The sequence below is a fragment of the Megascapheus bottae genome, chromosome 37, assembly GCF_031878675.1.
Source record: "Megascapheus bottae isolate mThoBot1 chromosome 37, mThoBot2.hap1, whole genome shotgun sequence".
Lineage (NCBI taxonomy): Eukaryota > Metazoa > Chordata > Mammalia > Rodentia > Geomyidae > Megascapheus > Megascapheus bottae.
In genome coordinates this window covers 3,799,294-3,825,744 of record NC_143545.1, presented here as the reverse complement: position 1 = coordinate 3,825,744, position 26,451 = coordinate 3,799,294, and the positions used below count along the sequence as shown (strand labels likewise).

At 46.2% G+C, this 26,451-nt stretch overlaps 1 pseudogene; it reads right to left on the bottom strand.

Moving 5' to 3' along the window:
- Window positions 1-23,578: 23,578 nt before the first annotated feature.
- On the bottom strand, window positions 23,579-24,525 carry LOC150042085 (ribose-phosphate pyrophosphokinase 1 pseudogene; annotated as a pseudogene).
- Window positions 24,526-26,451: the final 1,926 nt, after the last annotated feature.

Here is a 26,451-nt window from a genome sequence, read left to right as displayed (position 1 = left end):
TGCTGCTTATTCCATTAATGGTAAAATATATTCAGTTTTTACGGGAGAAAAATCTGCCCAATTAGTGGAATTAAAAGCCATTTTAAAGGTCTTTCAAGATCTTTTAGCTACTCCCTTTAATTTGTTCACAGATAGCTCTTATATAGCCTTTTCCGTGCCATCTTTGGAAATAGTTCCCTATATTCACCCTACTTCCGGGGCTGCTCCCTTATTTTATGAGCTTCAAAAAATTATTCTTCAACGAGCCCAGCCTTTCTTTATTGGACATATTCGTGCCCATTCTGGGCTGCCTGGACCCTTGGCTCAGGGAAATAATCAAGTAGATCATGCCACCCGCATAATTGGTTTAGCTGAAACCCCACTTAACCCTTCCCCATTATCCCTTGCACAAAAAGCCCATGATCTCCATCATCTCAACGCTCATACCTTACGTCTTAGGTATGGTGTTACTCGAGAACAAGCACGACACATCGTGCGACAATGTAAGGGATGCCTTACACTCTTGCCTGAACCCCACATAGGAGTTAATCCTAGAGGTTTAATTCCAGGAGAAATTTGGCAAATGGATGTTACATTCCCTCATTTGGTAAAATGAAATATGTACATGTTTCTGTGGATACTTTTAGTGGATTTATTTTTGCCACCCCTCAAACAGGGGAGGCTACAAAAAATGTAATTAGTCATGTCCTCTCCTCCCTTGTTGTGTTGCCTCAGCCAAAAATTATTAAAACTGATAATGGGCCAGGATATACTAGTGCATCATTTAAACAATTTTGTGCTCAGTTGGAAATCAAACATATTATGGGTATTCCCTATAATCCTCAGGGACAAGGTATTGTGGAAAGAGCTCATCAAACCCTTAAAAATATGATATTTAAATTACAGTCCGGCAAAGGACTAATATATTCAGCCTTGGGAAATCCAAAAAATATAGTTAATCATTCCTTATTTGTTTTAAATTATCTTCTTCTTGATGTACATGGACGCTCCGCCGCAGATCGTCTGTGGCACCCCACAACCGCGCAAAATTATGCCCAGGCATTGTGGAAAGATCCCTTAACTTCCCAATGGCATGGCCCTGATCCAGTTCTTATTTGGGGAAAAGGCCATGCATGTATTTATGATACCCACAACACTGGTGCCAGATGGCTTCCGGAGCGCCTTGTTAAATTATATAATCCATCCAGGGAGTCCCCTGAGAAGGTGTAACTGTGCTTAATTTTAGGATGACACTACAAATGCTCCCCTTTTCTGCTGATCATTTCCCTGCCCATGGTGAACGGAGGCCTTGGACCACCCCCTAATCGCACAAAACTCCTCGAGACACTATATGGATCTCCTTGTGCCTGCCAAGGTTATATTAATCACCAAAAACCACAAGTATATACCCAGATGGTAAATTGTGGAAATCATAATACTTATTTACAAGCTGCCCCCTCCCCTGCAGGGGGAACAATTCAGTCCTGGGTTTGTTTACAAAAGCCAAAGGTAATTCTCCCCACCAATGGGCACCCTGGACCATGCCCCAATGATTGCACCTATGTTACTCAAATGAATGTTCTGTGTTATAATTCCCTTTAAGAACGCACTTATAATAATCAAACTTATTTTATGACCATACCTCACTCCCAATATTAGGGCACCTTCGGAGGTAATTGGTCTTTAAACTCCTCACCTTTGAGTAATAATAAATATTCCCAAGCCTCATGTACAGCCCCTATAGGAAAGAATACCGGTTGGAATAGATACACTCCCATCCACGTTTCAGATGGAGGAGGTCCAACCGATGTTGTTAGGGAACATATTGTTCAACATAAAATTCAAAATCTTATAGATTCCTTAGTCCCTCAAATACATATACATCCCTTACTTCTACCCAAGGCCAGAGGTATTAATATAGATTCCCAGACGTGGGATGTTTTAAAAGCCACCCATTTGGCCCTAAATATTTCAAATACACAACTGGCACAGGATTGTTGGATGTGCCTAGCCCTGGGAGCCTCTTGGCCCCAGGCAATGCCAGAATCATATAATGTATCCATGATTAACAATTATGTAGTGAAAAAGGGAAATTGCTCTCTGAGTATTCCCTTTAGAGTACAACCCATTGGATTCATGGCTTCCCCCTGTGTTTTTAAACTTTTTCGCTATGATAGCTTTGATATTGATGTTGGGCAAGTCTCCTTTTTAAACTGTTCCTCTGTTGTTAATACCTCAACGGAACTTTGTCCTAGTACTGGAAGTTTTTGTGTGTGGAAACAATTTAGCACATTCCAAGTTGCCCAGCAATTGGACAGGTCTCTCTGTTATGCTTCCCTGCTACCTGATATTGAGGTCATTCCCGGAAATGAACCTGTTCCCATCCCTAGCTTTGATTATTTCATTCCCGGACACAAAAGAGCGGTACAATTTATTCCACTCCTTGTCGGATTAGGAATCGCTGGAACTGTTGGTACTGGAACTGCAGGATTAACTACCTCGCTCCATACCTATTCTAAACTCTCACAACAACTTACAGATGATTTACAAAGAGTCTATCAGTCAGTACGAGACCTCCAGGATCAGGTGGACTCACTGGCTAAAGTAGTTCTCCAAAATAGACGAGGATTGGATTTATTCACTGCTAATAAAGGAGGCATATGTTTAGTTTTGCAGGAAAGATGCTGCTTCTATGCCAATAAGTCTGGCATAGTGCGAGACCGGATAAATAAAAAACACCAGGAGGAACTAGAACTGCATCGCAGAGAACTGTTGGATAAACCTATTTGGAGTGCCTGGAACGGTGTCCTGCCCTATCTTCTCCCAATTTTGGGCCCGCTGCTTGGCTTGCTTATTCTTTTATCCCTGGGACCCTTCCTTTTTTTCTAAAATTATGAGTTTTATTAAGACCCAGATAAATGCCATGTTTGATGCCAAGGTGGTGGCAGTCCAGTACCAGCGACTCCAATGTCGTGATCCTGATAAAAACTTGGGCTACGAGGAGCCTCTTGGCTCTCCTTCCTTAGGCCTGGATTTCTCCATTCTAAACTCCCCCCAAAAGAAACATCCGTCTTGGTGGCTGTGGAATTGCCTATGACGGGAATAGCGTGATGCCAAAAACCAGTGAGCAACCCAGTGGCTATGGAGTACTCAATGACAGGATTAAGTGCTGAAGCTTCCTAGCTGCTTCGCGTAGCCTAAAACAGGGGCTCCATCCTCCAATCACTTTGTGGGACCTGGTTTTGGAAGCACATCACGTAGCCTAAGACAGGCCTTCCACCATTCAAATTTATACAAAAAGGGAGGAGATGTTGGAGACCCTAGCCTGGGTAGGAAGCCATTTCCCTCAAAGCCTTGCTTAACCTTAAAGACTGGCGGCCATTCACCTGGCAACATTCATGAGTCATATTATTCTGAGAATTGTCACAATGACCTGATCACCAGATATTTTACATAGGTAGAGACTCACCGTAAACGTCAGCAAGCGGAATGCCACCGCCCTGCTTCCCCCTCCCCACTTCCTCTTAGCTACTGCTTAAAAGGCTGCTAAAAATTTTAATAAACAGACCTGGACAACATATTGCTTGGTCTCCCTCTTCTTTCTCACCCTTCTTATTTTCAGGCTGTGTCCCCCTCGGTTCCCCCGAATAACTGGTCCCGCGGGCTGGACATGGGAAGGTGGCCTAGTGGTACAGTGCTTGCCTAGCATGCATGAAGCCCTGGTTTCCATTCCTCAGTACCACAGGCATAGAAAGAAGTACAGCTGTGGCTCAAGTGGTACAGCGCTAGCCTTGAGAAAGCTGGGGGACAGTGCCCAGGCCATGAGTTCAAGTCCCAAGACTGGCAAATAATAACAATAATGATGATGATGATGATGATGATGGAACTCAGGTGCTTGTCTGGCTATTATTATTATTATTATTATTATTATTATTATTATTATTATTATTTTAGTGGATGTCAGTGGGAACGTCTACCTGACACACTCAACCATCCCCCTTGTATCCCATCCTGGTTTAAATGTGTCTAACTTGAAATGCATTGGACATTTTAACATGTTTTCTGACACATTAGTCATTTCATTTCTAATCCATTGAATTTCACATCCCAATTCCAATCTTGTTTTGGTTTTTTAATTTTTTGTTTGTTAGTTTTCTCTGTCAGGACTAGGAGCCAAGAAAAGCAGAAGGCTGGTAGGAGAACCTGTTTTCCAACTGTCATATAACCCTGGAGAAGGCCAAGGTTACCTCCTTACTCCCAGGCTCCAGTCAGTTCTGCCTAAAAAGAACAAGGAGGGAAAATGACAGAAGCCTCGGTGGAAATGTTACAGGATGATGTGCCTTCCACAGAAGACTCAGAAAGCAGGCCAGCAGGTAACTTGCATTAGGGTTGAAGTCTCCCACAAAGGCAGCTAGGCTCAAATGGAGGGAAGGAAGGTCAGATCTGGAATGTGACTTGAGTTGGGTAACATCCCTCTCCTTCCTCTTCGACTTCTTTTTTTCTTCCTCTTCCGTCTTGTTCCTCTTTCCCAGATTATTACCTGACCTCATTTGCAATGGGACAGGATTGCAATGTACATTGCAACCCTTGCGGAATTTGCTTTCAAACCAGACTCCAGTGGCTCACACCTGTCCTCCCAGCGACTCAGGAGGCTGAGATCTTATGATCACAGTCTGAAGTAAGCCCAGGCAGCAAAGTCATGAGACCTTTTTTTTTTCTATCCTGGAATTTGAACGCATGGCCTGGGTGTTGTCCCTAAGCTTCTTTTGCCTAAGCCTGGCACACTACCACTCTATCCATACATAGCACCATTTTGGCTTTTTCTACGCATGTGGTACTGAGGAATCAAACCCAGGGCTTTATGCCTGCTAGGCAAGCACTCTACCACTAGATACCTTCCCAGCCACTCCAAGAGACTCTTATCTCCAATAAATCACCTAAAAGCTAGACTTGAGGCCTGTCATCAGCAACCACACACACACACACACACACACACACACACACACACACACACACACAGAGCAAAGCTAATGGAAAACAGTGGTTGACACCACTGAACTATGTCACCTGTTGATGTCTGAAGGAAGCAGGACAGAGAATGTTGTGGTTCTCATAAACACAGTACTTTCTGAGCTATTTTTTCCTCCCTGCTCTAGTGCTTGCCTTGAACTAAGTCTCTGGGGAGCAGAATCTTCCGGAAACCTGGTAGTGAGGACAGGGCTTGAGCAAGGGCAAGAGAAATGTAAGACATATGTGTGTGCGGGCATAAGTGCTCAGGATTTGGGTAAGTTGGCACCCTGTGCTGAGCTGCCATGTTCTCAACTGGCTGCCCATTGGTGTTAGCCAGAAATAATGCCTGGAACTTCCACTGGGGCTCAGTCCCTCTGCCTGTTTTAACTTGACAATAAAACACTTACAATAAAGATTGCTCATTGTGTATTGTGTATTATATATACATCCTAACATATAAATGAGAACATACATATACACATTGTATGCATATATATCATACTAAATTATTTAGTATCTTATATATTTTGTATATTTACTGTGTATTTTGTTATATAGGCTATATTACATACTATATATAATATACAACTTACCATATATCATGATATATATTATAGCCTCAAATAATATATACTATGATGGATATACTATCTATCTATATGAGGATATATGGCCGGGTGCTGGTGGCTCACACCTGTCATCCTGGCAACTAAGGAGGCTGAGATCTGAGGACCACAGTTCAAAGCCAGTCCAGGCAGGAAAGTCCATGAGACTCTCATCTCCAATGAACCATCAGAAAATCAGAAGTGGTGCTGATGTTCAAAGTGGTAGAGTGCTAGTCTTGAAGGAAAAAGCTCTGAGACACTGCACAGGTCCTGAGTTCAAGCTCCCTGACAAAAGAAAAACATTATATACAGCATAATAGTATAATACAGTACAGAGTATACATTTATAATAGACCATGTGATATAGTATGTCATATATTATGATATATATTTTGAATATTTACTGTATACTACATGATAAAGCTGGGGTTTGAACTCAGGACCTGGATCCTGTCTCTAAGCTTTGTCTCAAGGCTACTGCCCTGGCACTGGAGCCACAGCTCTTCTTCTGGCCTTTTCATGGTTCCTTGGAGATAAAGAGTCTCCTAGACTTTCCTGCCTGCCACCCTTAATCTCGGGCTCCTGAGTAGCTGTGGTTACAGGGAGGAGACACCAGTGCTCAGCTCCTCTATTCTTTCCATTTCCACCATTGCAAGATGGCCTCTGGTGGTAATTGAGCAGGACAAGCCACAAGTAGAAAATGCTATGATCATTTTCCTTCTACATTCAAACCCTTGGATTCAAACCCTCCTCTGTCCCTGTTTGCAGTGATGGAGCTCCAGGAAAAACCCACAGGAATATCGTTCCTTATCACCACCGCCAAATGCCACTGCTGTCTGTTGACTATTGTGCTTCTGTTAGGGACGACAGTTGTGCTAATGGTGATTCTAGCAGGTGAGTGGCTTTGATGGCCAAGGTGTGGCTTGGGCCCCGAGATGGGCACAGAAAACAGAAGACTGATTATAAAGCAAATCCATTGTCTGTTCGTGAACCAAGCAGAAAGCCGCATTCCAGAGCACAGCCTGTATTCTTCCTGTCCAAGAGAGTGGATTGGCTTTGGGAATCAGTGTTTCTATTTTTCTGAGGATACAAGGAACTGGACGTCCAGTCAGAACTTTTGTGCCTCCTCTGAAGCCAATCTGGCCAACTTTGACACCATCCAGGACCTGGTAAGAAATGATTTGGAGGTTCCTGTTCTCTGTGACATGCTAAAGATACCCCACCCCGACTTGGATAGGTTGTGTGAAGTTAAAGGGCTGGGGGTCAGGAGCTCACGCTGCCATCCAGCTACCCAGGAAGATGAGATGGGAGGATCGAAGTTCCAAGACAAATTGTGGAAGTCGGATTGGCACATACACACAAAGAAGAGAAAAAGAATTATTAGTCCTAATGCACAGCTTCTCAGAGGCTGAAATGTGAGATCACAGTTTGAAGCCGGCCTTTGACAGAAAAACAAAATACATCCAAAGTCAAGGACTCCCATTTTCAACTTACTGTGTTTTATTACAGAATTTCTTGAAAAGATACAAAGATTCGTACGATCATTGGATTGGACTGAGAAGAGAATCCTCAAAGCACAGCTGGAAGTGGGCAGACAACACAGACTTCACCAACTTGTACGTTTTCAACCATCTTTTGGCTTGTTTGTTTTGGGTCAGGACTGGGGCTTGAACTCAGGGCCTGGGTCCTGTTCCTGAGGTTTTGCTCAAGGACAGTGCTCTACCACTTGAACCACAGTGCCACTTCCAGCTTTTGCTAGCTAGTTTATTGGAGAATAGAGTCTCATGGACTTTTCTGCCTGGGCTGGCTTTGAACTATGATCCTCAGATCTCAGCCTCCTGAGTAGCTGGGATGACAGGTGTTAGTCCTGGAACCCAGCATGGATTTGTTGTTGTTGATGATGTTTCATTTTTCTGCATTTTGGAAACAGTTGAGCCTGAGTGAAGGTCACATCTAGGGAGCCCACAGGTGGCTGTGGGTCATAAATGAATGTGCGGTTATTCTGACTTGGATGGACGGGTGATGGACAGACAGGTGACATTCACACCAGGACTTTGAGAATGGAGAAGAAATGCAACTCAGTCATCAGTGCTCATCACGCATGTCAAACTTCTGTTAGTCTCTTTCTTTTCTAAAACTACCTACAACAAATCCGGGCGCAGTGGCTCATACTTATAATCCTAACTACTCAGGAGGCTGAGATCTGAGTATCAAAGTCCTAAGCCAGCCTGGGAAGTAGGGCTTGGCTCAAGGGAAGTGCAGTAGCCTTGAGCCGAAGATCTCAAGGCCGAGTTCAAGCCTCATGACCTACAAAAAATGAAAAGAAAAAACAAACAACAAAAAACCCTACAGACAATAAGCTGCGTACTGGTGGCTCTCACCTGTCATCCTAGCTACACAGGAGGCTGAAATCTGAGAATCAGAGTTTGAAACCAGCCAAGGCAGGAAAATCCATGAGACTCTTACCTCCCATGAACCACAAAAAAAAAAGCCAGAAGTGGTCAGAAGTGTTGCTGTGGCTCAAAATGGGAGAGCAGGACTCACTCGTCTTGAGCACAAAAGCTCAGGACAACAGCCCAGGACCCAGGCTCTAACCCCACACCTGACAAAAAGAAAAAGAAAAATTCACAAAAGCAAGTAAATACCCAAATGTGAGTACTGAACCTGTTTCTGCTTGGCTCTAGGGTGGAAGTTCAAGGCACTAGGGAATGCGGCTATTTGGATGAAGTTGGAATTAGCAGCGCCAGGGTCCATGCAGAGAAAAAGTGGATCTGCAGCAAACCATGCAGCTACGCCCAGTGTCCAGCTGCCTCCAGCTCTCTCCTACCCCGGGTCTCCTTCTCCATATACTGTCTGCTTGTAGCTGGGACCCTAATAGCTCATGCCTAGAATCCCAGCTATGCAAAAGACTGACATCTGAGTGTTGCTCTCTAGTAACACAGGTATGACAAGGACACCCAGGGCCAGCCTTGTCGGGGATTTTACGCCCCGACTAAGACAAGACCGAGAAAGCTTAGGACTGATTGGCCACCTTCACCCACCCTCCCTCACCAGAGGGAAGACAAAGACGTGCCAGGGAGACTGTCAAAGCAGACTCGTTTATTCCAGAAGTACATTGGGCTAAAATAGGATGCAGGAGCCTATCAACATAGAGGTGGGCATGGCAGCGTGAGGTAGGTGCTGTCCGAGGGGGTGGCGGACCAATCACAAACCACAGCCAAATCTCCCCACAAGGTGACAGGCAGGTGGGATCTGAACACCAGGAATGAGTCCATTTCCTGATGGGACGTGCCCCATAAGCCTGAAGTCCCCGGGAGCCTACAAGCGAGATGGCAAGTATTGATAACACTGCCCTGTCCCAATTACCCGGGAGAAAACAACATTGAGCCAGGAGCTGTGTCAGCCATGAAAGCACAGCAGATCTCCCTTTATTTATTATTTTTTTTCTAGTATAGATTTTTATTTTTTATTTTATTTTATTTTTTTAAATTTATTATTGTAATTAGTAAAAGGGTTACATGATATTTGCCAGATAGAAGGTGCATGAATTCACATACATTGATACCCTTTCACATGTCTTGGTACCCATTTCCCTTCCCCCCTCACACCCACCACCCATCTTGGTTTTCCCCCCTTCCCTATCAAATTCAAATATCCAAATACAAATAAATTCAATATATCAGATAACAAAGTGAGATACTATAACAATATGAGATAACCAAGGGACAGCAAAGGAGATGAGAGACAACATAGTACATTAGGGACAACAATCATTCATTATATGGCTTTTGTTTCAATATCCTGGAGGTCCTTTCAATTAGCTTCACAGTATATGGCCTTATGTATCAAGATTTTGCTCTATTGCAAATCTCTGCTAGTAGAGCCCAAGGTTTCTACTGATTATGACGAATGAGGGAAACCATTGAGCCTAAGTTCCTTTGAGTCTGGCTTACTTCACTTAATAGGATTTTTTCTAAGTCTTTCCATTTCCTAACAAATGGGGCAATGTCATTCTTTCTGACTGCAGCATAGAATTCCATTGTGTACAAATACCACAACTTGTTGATCCACTCATCAACTAAGGGACATCTAGGTTGGTTCCATATCTTTGCTATGGTGAATAGTGCTGCAATGAACATTGTTGTGCTAGTGTGTTTAGTATATCCTTGTTTCTGGATGGTTGGGTAAATGCCAAGTAGTGGAATTGCTGGGTCATAGGGGAGTTCTATGTTTAGCCTTTTGAGGCACTGCCACACTGCTTTCCATAGTGGTTGAACGAGTTTGCACTCCCACCAACAGTGTAGTAGTGATCCCTCCTGGCCACATCCCCTCCAGCATCTGTTGTAATTCGTTTTCTTGATCCTGGCCATTCTAACTGGAGTGAGGTGGAATCTTAGAGTTGTTTTGATTTGCATTTCTTTTATGACCAGAGATGTTGAGCATTTCTTCATGTGTCTATAGGCCATTTTTGTTTCTTCTTCAGAGAAGACTCTCTTTAAGTCTTTGGCCCATTTTTTAATGGGATGGTTGTTACTTTGGAGGTTAGTTTTGGAGTGATTCAATTTTTTGAGTTGTTGATATATTTTAGATATGAGGCCTTTGTCCGTTGTTTGGTTGGTGAAGATCTTCTCCCACTCTGTAGGCTTCCTGATTAGTTTACTAGCTATGTTCTTTGCCACACAAAAGCTCTGCAGTTTAATGCAGTCCCACTTATCCAGCCATTCTCTGATTTGTTGTGATTCTTGGTCCTTATTAAGAAAGTTTCGACCTGTGCCAAGGAGACCTAGTGTATCTCCTATTCCTTCCTGTAGAGTTTTCAGCATGTCAGCTTTTACCTCCAGGTCTTTGATCCATTTGGAGTTAATTCTAGTGCAAGGTGACAAAGAAGGATCCAGCTTTAGTTTTCTGCAGGTGCTTAACCAGTTCTGCCAGCACAACTTGTTGAAGAGGCTGTCTTTCTTCCATTCTATTTTTTTGGCTCCCTTGTCAAAGATTAGGTGGCCATAGGTCTGTGGTTTAATATCTGGGTCCTCAGTTCTATTCCATTGGTCTTCAGGCCTGTTCCTGTGCCAGTACCAAGCTGTTTTGAGAATTATAGCTCTGTAATAGAGTCTAAAGTTTGGAATTGACATTCCTCCAGCGCTGTTCTTTCTGCTAAGAAGTGTTTTTGCTATACGGGGTCTTTTATTATTCCATATGAAATTTTGGATTGCCTCTTCTATTTCTTTAAAGAATGACATTGGAATATTGATGGGTATTGCATTGAATTTGTAGATAGCTCTTGGCAAGATTGTCATTTTCACAGTGTTGATTCTTCCAATCCAGGAGCATGGGAGGTTTTTCCATTTCCTTAGTTCGGCTTTAATTTCCTTTTTTAGGGTTTGAAAGTTTTCGTCAAAAAGGTCCTTTACATTCTTAGTTAAGCTAATTCCTAGGTACTTTATTTTCTTTGAGGCTATTGTGAAAGGAGTTTCTTTCCTGATTATTGCCTCGTTCCTCTCACTGTTGGCGTAAAGGAAGGCAGTTGATTTTTGAGGGTTGATTTTATAGCCTGCTACTCTTCCAAAGCTTTGAATCAGCTCAAGGAGCTTGGGAGTAGAGTCTATAGGATTCTTTAAATACAGAATCATGTCATCTGCAAAGAGGGATAGTTTTATTTCCTCTTTCCCTACTTGGATCCCCTTTATGCTTGCTTCTTGCCTTATTGCACTGGCTAGGAATTCTAGTACTATGTTAAAGAGGAGTGGAGAGAGTGGGCATCCTTGTCTCGTTCCTGATTTTAGAGGGAATGGTTTTAGATTTTCACCATTAAGTGTAATACTAGCAGTAGGTTTCTCATACACAGCCTTTATTACATTGAGGAATGTTCCATGGATTCCTAGTTTCTCCAGAGCTTTTAACATAAAGAGGTGTTGGATCTTGTCAAATGCCTTTTCCGTGTCTATTGAGACAATCATGTGATTTTTGTCCTTGCTCCAGTTGATGTGTTGAATTATATTAATTGATTTGCGTATGTTGAACCAGCTTTGCCTCCCTGTGATGAATCCAGTTTGATCATAGTGTATAATTTTTTTGATGAGTTGTTGTAGACGGTTGGCCAGTATTTTGTTGAGAAGTTTTGCATCGATGTTCATCAAAGATATAGGTCCATAGTTCTCTTTCTTTGATGAATCTCTGTCTGGTTTGGGGATGAGGGTTATACTGGCTTCATAGAATGAGTTTGGTAAGGAACCTTCATTTTCAATTTCGTTGAAGAGCTTGAGGAGTATTGGTGTGAGCTCTGCTTTGAAGACCTTATAGAATTCAGCTGTGAATCCATCTGGCCCTGGGCTTTTCTTAGGTGGAAGTTCTCTAATTGCCATTTCTATTTCAGAGCTTGAAATAGGCCTGTTGAGTTGGCTTAGTTCTTCTTGGTTCAGTGTGGGTATGTTAATATTGGCTAGGAATTCATCCATTTCATCTAGATTCTCAAATTTGTTGGCATAAAGCTTTGAGAAGTATTCCCTCATGATATTCTGGATCTTGGTAATTTCTGTCGTGATATTACCATTTTCATCTGCGATTTTGTTTATTTCGATATGCTCTCTTCTTTTTTTGGTAAGATTTGGTAAGGGCTTGTCAATTTTGTTAATTCTTTCAAAGAACCAACTCCTTGTTTTGTTGATTCTTTCTATAGTTTTTTTGGATTCCAAATCATTTAATTCTGCTTTGATTTTAATTATTTGCTTTCTTCTACTGGGATTAGGATTGGTTTGTTGCTCTTTTTCCAGGAGCTTAAGGTGAGACATTAACTTGTTGGTTTGCAATTTTTCCAACTTGTTGTTGTAGGCACTCAGCACTATAAATTTTCCTCTGAGTACTGCCTTTGCTGTGTCCCAAAGGAGTTGGTATTTTGTGTGCTCCTTACTGTTAAATTTCATAAACTGTTGGATTTCTGTTCTGATCTCTTCGATGACCCATTGGTGATTCAACAATGTGTTGTTCAGTCTCCATGAGTTACAGGGTTTTCATTGGTGGAGATATGTGTTCAGTTCCAGTTTGATGCCTTTGTGGTCTGAGAGTGTGCATGGAATAATTTCAGTGTTTCTGAATCTGTCCAGGTTTGTTTTATGGCCTAAGATGTGATCTATTTTGGAAAATGTTCCATGTGCTGCTGAGAAAAACGTATATTGTGTTGTTGCTGGGTGGAATACTGCAGATGTCTGTTAGATCTAGTTGGTCTATATAGTTGTTCAGTTCTAAGGTTTCTCTGTTGAGTTTTTGCCTTGTTGATCTGTCCATAGGTGAGAGTGGTGTGTTAAAGTCACCGACAATTACTGCATTTCGATCTATGTATGGTTTCAGTGTAAGTAAAGTTTGCTTGATGAAGTTTGGAGCTCCGGGATTGGGTGTGTAAATATTTAGGATCGTTATGTCTTCCTGGAGGAAAGATCCCTTTAGTAGTATGTAGTCACCTTCTTTGTCTTTTCTTACTAATTTTGGTTTGAAGTCTATTGTATCTGATATGAGGATGGCAACTCCAGCCTGTTTATGGGGGCCGTTAGCTTGATAGAGTTTATTCCAACCTCTCACTTTCAAAAGATGCTTGTTTTTTTGGGTAAGATGTGTCTCTTGAAGACAGCAGAATGATGGCTCTTGCTTTTTGATCCAACTAGACAGCCTATGCCGTTTAATTGGAGAGTTAAGTCCATTGATATTGAGAGTTAGGATTGAGAGATATTTATTGGTTCCTACCATTTTTAAAAGCTTTTATTTGGGCCTGTGTCTTGACAGTTCTTGTGGTCCTTAGATGGTATGCTGTTTAGGTGCCATTTCTTTCCCTATATTGCATTTATTTTGATTTTCTATGTATAGAACATCTTTCAGAATTCTCTGTAGTGTTGGTTTTGTTCCGACATATTGTTGCAGCTTTTCCCTGGAATGGAATGTTTTTATTGTTTCCTCACTTATGAATGAGAGCTTAGCTGGGTACAGTATTCTTGGTTGGTAGTTATTTGAGTTAAGGGCATGACATATATGCTTCCAGTCACTTCTTGCTTGCATGGTCTATGCTTGTTGGGGCCTAGCCTCCATCCCTGAAGCCTGATTCTGGCTCAGCTGCAATTAAAGGGCTTTGTCTAGGCATTCGGTCCTTTGCATACCTCTCTTAAGGCATCTCTGTGTACGTGACTCGATTGAACCCCCCGCAGTTTCGCGGGTCTGGCAGCAGCTCAAGTCTCGCGCGCTTTCCTGCACCTGTCCTGCCCACTACCTGAAAGCCCCACCCAGACCCTTAGTGGTAGCACAGAGGCCCTCTTCCTATTGGCTAGCTTCCCAGTGCCCACCTTCTCCTACCCTAACAGTATATAACTAATTGTCTGACGCAATAAAGGAGGAGAGCATCAGAGAGCATCAGAGATCAGCAGAGATCAGCAGAGAGATCTGATGTGCTTTCATGGTTAACACTGCTTCTGACGCAGCGTGGTTTTTTCTTCCCCGGTGATTGGGGGAGGGCTGGGTCTTCGACACTTACCATCTCGCTCGGCTCCCGGGGGACTACAGGTTGGCCCTGTGTGTCCCTCCCCGTTCCCGTGTTGCTGCCCCGGAGAGGAGAGGAGCAACACTATGCTGAGTAATCTGGGGTGATTCTGATTGGTTTTCCTTTATAGGTTACTGAACCTTTTTCCCTGGCCGCCTTTAGGATCCTTCTTTTGGTTTCTATTGATCCAGTTCGGATTACGATGTGGCGGTGGGATGTTCTTTTCTGGTCAGGTCTGTTTGGGGTTCTAAAAGCTTCTTGTATCTGGATGGGCCTGCCCTTCTGGATATTTGGGAAATTCTCTGAGATGATTCCCTGAAGTATATTTCCAATACCATTGACCTCTTTCTCCACGCCCTCCTCAATACCAATTAGCCTTAAATTAGGCTTCCTAATTGTATCTTGGACCTCCTGAAGCGCTCTCTCATTTTTCCTAGATTTGGATTGACTCATTTTCTGTTCTTTCTCTATAATAACTAAATTATCTTCAGCCCCGGAAATTCTCTCCTCTGCATTGTCTAACCTGCTATCAAAGCTATCTACTTTATTTTTCATCTCCTTTGCTACTAATTGCTCATTTTTGATTCCTTGCATCTCTTCTTTTAGATCATGTGTGGATTTCTTTAGCTCCTTGATTTCCATTTGAATGCTTAGCTCAGTAGGTTTATTTTCTTTGAACATTTGCTGGAGTTCGGTCACCTTTTTATTTGTGGATTCTATGATTTCATCCATCTTTCTTTGAAAAACCTTTATTATGGCCTCCTTTATGGCTTCTTCTTTTTCACTTATCACCTTGTTTATGGTTTCCTCTTGTTCAGCTATGGCTTCCTCCCTTATCTCTTTCTTTATATTTTCACATTTTTCATTAATGATGTTTATCAATTGCATTTGTACAGCACTTGGAAGACTCTCCTCTAGGTTTGCCAGTGACTGTTCCATTGGCTGTTTACATTGGGTGGGAGGGGTGGGGGATGTTGTTTCTTGATTTGACATTTTTCTTGAGTTTCTTGTTCTGCCCATTTGAAAATGGGAGCAAGATTAATACTAAACACGATTATAGTTTTTCAGATATAACCAACCTAGACCTCTGTAGCTGGCAGACTCTAGACGTTCACAACTTTTGATTGGTGTTATCACTCTTTCTTTTTGTGCAGTTACCGACCAGTCTAATAATCCACTGATAAGCGATTTATACCCAAAACAATAAGCCTCTCAATCCAATCTCTATTGTCTTTAAGTCCCTCTGAGCCTAGAGAATAATTAAACACCTAGATATACAGTGTTGCTCAACAGCCATCAAGTGTAGATCCATGCAGTATAAGGGTTGAAAGATGAACAGACGTCCAGAGATAGAAAAATAGAATGAGAGAGGTCAGGGGGTAAGTAGGTAGCGTATTTGAGTACAAAGTTTGGAAAGTATTAGAATAAAACTTACGTGTTGCTGCACGACTAGCTCTTAGCCTCACCAGTGGCCTCACAGTGGACCATGGTATGGGTCTGCGAGCTTCCGTCTGAGCGCGGTTGGCGGACGTTTTCCTGTGCTGCTTCCAGGGGCGGCCCCAAGCCAAGGGTCTGGGGATTGAGAGTTTCAGGGGCTCTCAGCAGGACCAGCAGGAGACCCCTCTGTTCCCAGGGGCGGGGCCCAGCTGGGGACGTGGGCTCCAAGGACGGAGCCGCGCCTTTATGGTTCTCAGAAGGGGAGCTTGGCTGCTGGTCGGCCCTTCAGATCCCTGCTGTGTTTCCACTGCTTTGACAGAGTCTGTGACTGTGGGGTGCCCCTCGGTGGTGTCTTGCTCAGGATTCCCAGCTGGAGGATGCCCCGCTCAAGAATTGAGGGGGGCGCAGATGCTGGCTCCTATTTACCCGCACCCCCTACCCACTGTTGTAAGGCAGGGTCTCAACGCCCTCCACTCTCCAGATCCAGTGGCCTGGGAGAGGAGCCTGGTGGGCAGGTGGGAGCTGGGACAGCTCCGCCTCCCCTGGTGGGGTGCTGAGCCTTACGGTCCGCCCGCTTGTCAGTCTCCAGTCAGAGGGCTGGGGGTTGAGCCCTTTGGGTGGGTGGGAGTTGGGACAGCCCCGCCTCCCTTGGTGGGGTGCTGGGACTTATGGGTAGCCCGCCTGTCAATCTCCAGTCAATGGCCTGAGGGAGGGGGCTGCTGAGGGAAGGGACAGGATTCTAAATTCCTTGCCCCCCTGCTCCCGCCAGTCTTTCTCGGGCGGGGTGTTGGGGTCTGAGTTAAGTTCTATTGTTTGGCACCTGCTCCGCTTTCCCGATGTGTTTGGGGACACGCTGTATTACTCACGCCTCTGCGTCCGTCTGCGGGTGCTCCACGGTGGTGGGGAGTCTTTCACTCCCCTCGGGTCTCCGCCGCCACCTGTGTTCTGCGTCTGGGTTCCGCTGCTTGCTGTTCTGGTTCCGCGTCTGGGTTCCGCTGCTTCCGCCGTTCGCTGGCCTGGTTCTGTGCTGGTTTCTGCAGCCGTTGGGCTCCCAGCCTGGCGCCCTCCACTGCCGCCGCTTTTCGTGGATTAGAGCCGGTGCCCGCCGCCCGCTTTCCCGCGTGGATCCGGCACCCGCTCAAGCGGCTTTTCGCGGCTTGGTCCGGTGCCAGCTGCCGCTTTCCGCGGCTTTCCGCGGCTTTCTCGGCTTGGATCTGGCAGCGAGAGGTGGGGGAGGGGTCCTCGCGTTCCGAGTTCTTTGAGAAAGTTGGATGTGAGCTTTATCTGGATTTCTTTTCCGGTTTGAGTCCTTCTCCGTTGCTTTTTGAGTTTGTTGTTGTGGATTTCTTTAGGTAGTTGGCTCGTGGGACTCCCTGGTTCTCTCTTTTTGTCAGAGAAAGCTAGGCATCGTCCCTATTGTCTCGGCGCCATCTTCCTTCTCCTCCCTTTATTTATTATTAATTCACCATGTCTACCTATGAGTACAAGGCATCACTTCTGTGTGTGTGTGTGTGTGTGTGTGTGTTGGTCCTGGGGCTTGAACTCTGGGCCTGGGCACTGTCCCTGAGCTTTTGTGGTGCTCTACCACCTGAGCCACAGCTCCACTTCTGCCTTGTTGCTGGTTTGTTGGAGATAAGAAGTTTATGGATTTCTGCCCTGCGCTGGCTTGGAACCCTGATCCTCAAATCTCAGCCTCCTGATTAGCTGGGATGGCAGAGTGAGTTGCCAGCTCCTGTCATGGCACTTCAATGAGTCTTGATCGTTTTCATCTTTTCCACTCTTCTCCCTCATTCCAATTCTTCATCTAACAATGAACTAATCCTTCTGAGTCACACTAGACCAAATAAATTACAGCACAAAGCTTCACACAGATTTCCTAATTTGCTGTCCACCACTGGACATGGAAATTAAGTGAGGTCATGAGTTCAAGCCCCAGGACTGGCATTAAAAAAAGAAAAAAAAAGAATTGGAGTCATAGAATGACAATCTAAATCTACCTTTTTAATAGAGTAAAAGAGCTAACACATCTCCAAGAATGGACAGAAGGGGGAATGTGTATCTGATTTAAAGCCTGCATTTGGGGGTGTGCCTTACCCAGCTTGGCCTCTGCACATTATGGGGCAGCTGTGGAAGTTTCTGGACATACCAGGACCTGAACACCCTCCCGGCTCTGAAAAGAATCTCCATTACGAGCCCCCAAAACCCCTTTCCTGGGTAGGAAGTTGCAAAGAGTAAGCTCTTTCCCATTTCTCCCTATTTTCCTAAAACAAATCTTCACTAAAACGTTCACTTGGTGCTGTGTGTATGGTGGGTCTGTGTGTGTGACTCTTGTACTATTTCCATCATGAATTTTATTCCTCCCCACTTGACCATCATATGCCAAAGGTGCAAGCATCTCCGTATCTATGTATTCTGTATGTATCTGTGTCTGCACATATGTATATACGCATGCATGTGTGTATCGTTTTGTATCTGTACAATTATATATGTCATGTCTGTATCTCATCTACCTTTGTCTACATCTATGCATTTATGGATGCATATTTCTACCTATCTATCTTGAGAAACACCACAGAAGGCAGAATTAACACTTGGAGAAGTAAGGGAATTCTTACGTGTGTTACCACACTGGGTTTTAGGGGATGAATAGAATAAAAACAGCTGGGCGCTGGTGGCTCACATCTGTCATCCCAGTGAAAGACCCCAGGTCAAACCATAGTGCTGTCATCTTAAAGTTTAACTCATGCTTTTGCTAACTAAGGAACTATGGCCAGTTGGCCATAGATTAAGGGAGCCAGCAAGCAACTTGTTCACTCACACCTCAAAGCAGTGATGCTGTGAGGTGCGGGGGAGAAGCTGACAGTCAGGGTTTACACAGTCTATTCAAAGGCAAATGTCACAGATTCACACTCATCAAGTGGTCGGATGAGATAAGATGGGGATTGGGGAGCTTCCCAGGCTGGTGGAAACCAACGGGAAGTTCTCAGACGCCGGGTCCCATTCAACTGTCAGAGAGTAGTTTTATGGTTTGGGAACTAATGCTATACAATGCTATACGTGCAGTCTAATTTTGACACCAAATAGGTTGGTTCCTGGAGCTTGTGGACATCTGTGTGAACAATGGCTGACTAGGGCTCAGAAGTTCCTGTTTGTGCAGCCTCTGGGTCCTTGGAGATTTTTATTCTGCTTACTGATGGAGAATAATTTTGGGTCTGGGGGTAGTTATTTTTCATCTCTATACCCTGGGCAGCTTAATGGACAACAAGACGGTTGCTGCTTCAGAATGAGGGCACTTTTTAATACTTTGTAAGCACGCCTTACTAATGCCCGTACCTCATAATTGGGCAGGAACTTGTGTAAAACCCGACCCTGCCCCTTCCCCATGGTAGTAGTTTTTACAAGGTTAGCCCATGTCCTGCTTGTTCTGTTATCTGTAACGTCCTGTTTGCTATGCTATCTGTAATCAACAACTAGCCGGCAGTAGCACCATCCAGGCCTTGAAAAGAGCTAATTCTATAACAGGACAAGGGTCATTTTCCCCAGGACCGCGGGCCCATTGGAATGTGCTACTCAGCGTGAAGATCCTACTAGCCCATATTGTTAAGGAGCAGACTTCTGTGCCTGACCAAGCTGTTTCTGGCCTCTGTACAAATTGTTTAAACCCCGCCATGTAACTCTTTCTCTGGGAGGTTACTTGGAAGACCCCCTCCTCCTCCTCCTTGAGGCCTGGGATTAGGGCAAAGGGCAACTGCCCATGGCCTGTTATCTAAATCCTGCAGCTAACCAGCATCCTGGGCCTTGAAAAGAACAAACAACATGTGCTAACTCAGATAAGGGTCTCTTCCCCATACAAAGGACATATTTCCCACCGGGCCCTGTCTGAGCAATTATTGGTCAAAATGTATAACTTGTTTCACAAGGATTGGCTGCCTGCGTGCAGACCTTGCTGTAATACTTTAAACTTATTGGCTGTAAAAGCGCGGACTCTGTTGTAACAGACTGTAGAACTGTATAAAAAGTCACTCCCAAGACAGATCGGGGCTCTCAGCCACTGACCCGAACCTCATGGATCTCGAGGTCACGTGTACCTGAGAAGCCCTAGCATATGCCCGAATAAAATCCTCTTGCCTATTGCATCCAGTGGTCCGTGTGTGCGTCCTTGGGTGCAGGTCTCCGCGGGTCTTTCACCAGCTACTCAGGAGGCTGAGATCTGAGGATCAGGGTTTAAAGCCAACCCAGGGGGGGAAAAAGTGTCTGTAAGGCCCTTAACTCCTATGAACCACCAGAAAGCTGGAAGTGGTGCTATGGCTCCAGTGCTAACAGTCCTTGAGTGAGAAGCTCAGAGACAGCGCCCAGACCCTGAATTCAAGCCCTAGGGCTGGCACATCACCACTAATACAATTAAAAGTCTATTCCTGAGACAAGGCTGGCTTGGGGATGGCTCCAGTGGTATTTAGGCCATGAGATGGGTGACAGGTCACACATGGGGCTCCATCATTCCTGGATGTGAACACTTCTAATTCCCTGTCCTGTGACCCTAGGTTGACCAGACACTGAGAAGGTTCTACACTCACAAATACACCCTCCTGCTCACTCGCTGATGGATCCAGAGAGTTTGATTCAAGGGTGACCCTGGCTGTTTGGTATGACTGTAAAGGTACAATTTGTTTTGATACTCGTGGGAATTTCCACATGATGCAAGATTATACTTACAATGACAATGAAATCATACAATAAAATGGAAAGGACAAGCTGGCTAGGACTGTCCCTTTGGCATAGGACGCACAGTCAATTTGTGAGAAGTAAAACCCATGCCGGAAATATAACACGAGTCACACTGATTAAAATAAAATATCCTGGAGCCGAGAGCTGGCGGCTCACACTGTCATCCTAGCTGCTCAAGACGCTGAGATCTGATGACTGAGGTTTGAAAGTCTGTGAGACTCTTGTCTCCAGTGAACAGCAAAAGCCACAAGTCCTGAGCAAAAGAATCTCTGGCACAAGCTGGGTGCAGTGGCTCAGGCCTGCAATCCCAGCTACCTAGGAGGCTGACATCAGAGGTTCAAGGGTCAAAGGCAGCTGGGGCACAAAAGAAGGAGGACGAGGCTGGCTGGACGAGGCCGGGTGGACGAGGCCCAGAGGACGAGGCTGGGCTCCAGGCTGACGAGGACGTCCAGGCCGCTCTCGGCCGGGCCCCCGCGGGCCCCAGGCCGGCCTGGCCAGCCCGGTCCTCCGGGGACCTCAGCGCGGCGCCTGGGGCTCCGTCCTGCAGCCCGGCCACTCTGGGACGCCGCCCCTCCCCGCCCCCCCCCCCCCCCCGCCCGCCTCAGGACTCCATTCCAGAACCTGCTTCACCCCGAGAGAACCCCGACCACCAGCCCAGCGTCCACACTCACAGCAGAGCGAGCGCCCTTCCTGCAGCCCCTGCGGGGTCATCAGGTCGGGGCCGGGGCTGAGCTGAGGGGCGGCGGGCCGAGGACGCCATGGCTGTGCGCGGGAGGAATCCACTTCCTCTTCCGGTCCTCGTGGGGAGCAAGAGCCCGCCCCGGAGGAAGGCCCGCCCACTTCCGCCAGGGTGGGCGGGGCCATGCAAACAGAATCCAATCAGAGGGGGGCATGGGCGGTGCCTGACCAGCGCTTCACCAATCAGAACAATCAAAACATCTCTCCTGGAGAGCCACGCCGGGGACGGATCCCAGCCGAGCCCGCGAGCAGACACCGAGTTTCTCCCTGGGGAGGCGGAGGGGACCCCGACCACCCGGGGAGGCGCCACCCGGGAGGCCCCGTCCTCCCTGCTTCCCACCACGGCCTCCTCACCTTCAAACGAACACCAGCGCACTCCGTTCACTTTTCCTGACCAGCTCCTCCCTCCCTTCTCCTCCTCCCCTACTCAGCCCTCCTCCTCCTCCTCCCCCTCTCCTCCTTCCTCCATACCCTCCTCCCCTTCTCCTCCTCCCCATTCCCCTCCTCCTCCCCTCCTTCCTGTCCTCCTCCTCCTCTCCTCCCCACTCCCTTCCTCCATCCCCTCCTCCCTCTCTCCTCCTCTCCATTCCCCTCCTCCTCCCCTCCTTCCTCCTCCTCCTCCTCTCCACTCCCTTCCTCCATACCCTCCTCCCTCTCTCCTCCTCTCCATTCCCCTCCTCCTCCCCTCCTTCTTCCTCCTCCTCTCCTCCTCACTCCCTTCCTCCATACCCTCCTCCCTCTCTCCTCCTCCCCATTCCCCTCCTCCTCCTCTCCTCCCCACTCCCTCCTCCATCCCCTCCTCCCTCTCTCCTCCTCCCCACTCCCCTTCTCCTCCCCTCCTTCCTGTCCTCCTCCGCCTCTCCTCCCCACTCCCTTCCTCCATACCCTCCTCCCTCTCTCCTCCTCCCCATTCCCCTCCTTCCTGTCCTCCTCCTCCTCTCCTCCCCACTCCCCCCTCCCTCCTCCATCCCCTCCTCCCTCTCTCCTCCTCCCCATTCCCCTCCTCCTCCCCTCCTTCCCGTCCTCCTCCTCTCCTCCCCACTCCCTTCCTCCATCCCCTCCCCTCCTCCCCATTCCCCTCCTCTCCTCCCCATTCCCCTCCTCTCCTCGTCACTCCCTCCACTCATTCCTCCATCCCCCTCCCTCTCCCCTTTTCCCCCTCCCCCCTTTCCTTCCCCTCACATTTACTTTCCCCTCCTCTTGTCTTCCCTTCCTCCACTCTTCCTCCCCCTCCCCCTCTCTCCCTCCTATGTTATTTTATTGTATTTTATTGTGGTTTTGGTCCTGAGAGGTGAACCCTGGGCCTGGGCGCTGTCCTGAGCTTTTTCTCTCCAGGCTGGTGCTCTACCTCTTGAACCACAGCTCCACTGCGCCTTGGGTTTCCAGCTGTGACTACAGGAGGGTGCAGTAAGGCCAGCAGGTGTGGGTGAAGTTCGTGGGACGCCTTCAGCCCTGCATAAAGGTCAGAAAGAAGAGTCTCCCTGTCATTTCCCTTTCTTCAGCTTTAAAACGTCCACCCCTCCTCTTTATGAGGTCTTTTATTTTTTTCGGTTTTTTTCCCCCACACACAAACACTTTATTAGTTTCTGTACAACAGACAATAACATCAGTCTTTTAAAAACAGATTCTCAGTTCACTTCAGGCCAAATGGATCTGAGGAACACAGATGAAAATTAAATATTTAAATTAGTTAAAAGGCACTATGTAAGATATCACCTAATACCTACAACCACTGTGGCAACAAGCTGAAAGATTAAACTACAGCAAATTAATGTGAACATTAACAGTTATACAGCAGGAAGCAAGTTTGTACTGCAGGAGACTATAGTACAATGACCAGTTGGGCCCAACATGATATTTGGCCAGGAAAAGGTCAAGATAGCTAAATGTAAAGCCAAATGGAAAGGAATAGATACAAAGGAGTATCCAAGCTACACATAGTCAAGCAGATGATGATGATGATGATGATGATGATGATGATGATCAGGCTTCTTCCTCCCAAAACACATTTGCTACCCTCCATCCCCTCTTCAAGATCCTGCCTAACAACTGCTTAAGCTGAACTACTTGCTCCTGCCTTACAGGGTGCTCAGCTACCAGGACTAGGTTTGAGGTTGTTCAGACCTGCTTTATTGTAGTATTATAGGCCTTGGAGAATTTGTCTCACATAGGCTGGCTTTGTTGCAAGTTACTTGGAACAAAGGGGGGAAAAACCCAAAGCGTTCACAAGCAAAGGAGTCTAAACTTTATCAATCACATTTAAACTGCTTTGCAGAATATGCACAAAGGTCTGCAAATCTTACAGCAGCTGAGCTCTAGTTCATGCTGAAGGGGTCATAAAATGAGCAAGGAAGCCAGGATATCGCAGGTAGAAAATCCCAGCAGTTCATCTCAATTTGTCTTTCCCCAGGTTAGGATCCACCAACTCTAATATAACATGTGGGACATAGAAAGCTACACTGGAGCAATCTAGGCCTTCTGCTCAATTTATCAAATACTAAGAGAAACCAAGGGAGAAGAAGGGGTGGGGGCTAACATTTTTTAAAAAGCCTCAGAAGTTATTCTATTATAAGGGGACACGGCAGGATAGGTAAGAAACAGATTCTCCATTGTGAGTTCTTCTGATGGCCTCTGCGAGGATCATGGAGATGTCGATCACCTGTATTTTGGAGCAATGCTTCATCTTGTCCTCCTGAGGTATAGTGTTGGTGACTACAACTGCTTCAAAGCAGGCATTGTTGATGCGAGAAATGGCTGGGCCAGAAAAACATCCCATGAGTCAAGATTGCATAAGCTCTGGTGGCTCCAGCTGAGAGAAGTTTGTCAGCTGCATGGCAGATGGTGCCACAAGTGTCAGCCATGTCATCCACAAGGATCCTTGACATCTCCTACGAGCACCATGTGGTCCACCTCATTGGCCTTCTTCTGATCCTTGTGAATCAAGGCAAAGTCCACGTTTAAATGGTCTGCAATGGAAGTCACTCTGTTGGCTCCACCAGCATCAGGTGAAACAATAGTACAATTCCTCCATTCAGAGATGTTCTCCCTAATCCACTTCAGGACTGCAGGCTCTGCATACAAATTGTCCACAGGGATATCAGAAAAGCCCTAAACCCGAGAAGCATGTAGATCCATGGTGATGATGGGATCTGCACCAGCTACAGACAGCATATTTGCAACCAGCTTGGCTGAGATTGGAGCCCGGCTCTTATCCTTCTTATCCTGCCAAGCATAAGGGAAGCATGGGATGACTGCAGTACCCCGACTGGCTGAAGCAATCTTGCCCGCACTAATCATGTTCAAAAGCTCCATTAGATTGTCATTAATTCCACCACAACCACTCTGAACAATGTGGACATCTTCTCCACGTACCCTTTCACCAATCTCCACACAGGTCTCCGGATGGCTGAATTTGTTAGTCACCACCCTGCCTAGCTCCAGGCCCAGGCAGTCTGCAATTTTCTGAGCTAAGTCTTGATGGGAGCTACCGCTGAAGACTTTGATATTCGGCATCTTGGACAGCTTTCCTAGGTCTTCTCTAAGAGGTCACGGGTGCTGCAAAGAGGAGAAGCTAGGTCAGCGCAGAGACTTAATATTAACAACCTCGCGGTGCTATTCCGCCATCTTTCCTGTTTTTTTTTTTTAAATTTAAAGAGAGGTAGGTGTGTGTGTGTGTGTGTGTGTGTGTGTGTGTGTGTGTGTGTGTGTGTGTTCATTGAGTGGATTCTTGCTTGCTGGTTCCAGGCTGTTAGGGTCTTGCATTTTTTTTTATTAAAGAATTTATTAATGAGGGGCGGGGAGTTTGGCCTAGTGGTTAAAGTGCTTGCCTAGCATACACAAAGACCCGGGTTCGATTCCTTGGTACCACATAAATAGGAAAAAGCCGGAAATGGTGCTGAGGCTCAAGTGGTAGAGCTCTAGCCTTGAGAAAGTCCAAGGACAGTGCTCAGGCCCTGAGATCAAACCCAGGACTGGCAATAAATAAATAAATAAATAAATAACATTTAAAAAAAAGAATTTATTAATGATTTTTATGTCATTTTTTAAATGATAAGTTTAACAAGCAAGTATTCAAGGAGGGGATCTCTTTTTACAATCACTGGGACTTAGTATTTAGAACTTAATCAAAATTAGGCTAAGGGTTTGTATGTCAGAAACAGGGTCTTGAATTTTTCACCACCTCCTCCCCCGCCGCTCCCTCCCTGCTTGTGATTGTGCTCTCTCTCCCCCGTCCTTCCCTCCCTCCCCAGAGTCTCTAAAACAGCCCATTTACTGGTAGAAGAGAGCAACTTGTGGAGGCGAAAACCAAAGCAGCGGGGAGGTGGCTGTACTTGGACTTGTTTCTGGAGGTATGTGTGTACGTATGTATGCATGTATGTATGTATGCATGCATGCATGTATGTATGTATGTATGTATGCATGTATGTATGTATGTAGTTGAACGTGGCTGTACTCTGTGGGTTTTTCTTTCTCACCAAACACTTTCCTTTCCTAAACCTTCGTAGTAGTAGTGGGATCCGGACACTAGATGGCATCTGTCTCCATGACAGGTCCTTCCTTTGGACCTATGTGGGTCGGGCCTGCCTGCCTGCCTGCCTGTAGGTTCCATGTCCACCCATCCCGCATCGAGTTCCCAAACCTTTTCCTTTGGGGGTGGGTGGGGGTCCATTTCAAGTAGTAGATACTTGTGCACGTGTGTGGCCAGTATGTTCAAGCTCTGTCAGGTGGGGATTTTGATGGGAAGGGGAAAGATAAAAAAAAAATCCATGATGAGAAAGTAAAGGTTGCTCCTCCTTGTAACATCTCTTTATCTTCCACCCCCCGCCAGGGACCGCTGGATAGACTACAGGACCAGGGAGAGATGCCTAAAACACTCAGCACTGAGCAGAAGCCAGACAGACAGGAATCCGATCCAGTGCACCATTGGTGTGTGTGGAGGTTTTGCTGAGCCAGGGATGCAAGGCGAGATTTGGGGGAAGAAGCAAGCCTCCTGCTTCTTCCTAAACTCCCCTCGGCCTCTGCCTCCTGCCCCTGCCCTTGCCCTTGTCCCTTCCTCGTCCCTAGCTCCCTCCCTCCCCCTGCCCCCACCGCAACCTCACAGCCCTTCCTTCCTCCCCTAGAAATAAAATAATAGGACCCATCTGCTTGAATTGCACTGTCTTTTGCTTGTGTTTGTATTCCACTCCCAAGATGAAAGGGGGTGATGCCCGATTCTCCCTATGCTGGGCCGGAGAGAGAAGGTTCTTTCTTGGGGGTCAGGGTGTGGGGTGGGTGGGTGGGTTGGCGGGCAGATGGACAGACAAATGGATGATGGGATGGGGTTGGTAGGACACCACGCTGCTCTCTGTCTGCCTGTCCTCAGAGGGAGGGTTGGCATGCATGGCAGGAAGGACCTTGCTCCCTCCTCTGTCTGCATCCTCAGTCATTGGGTCAACAGCC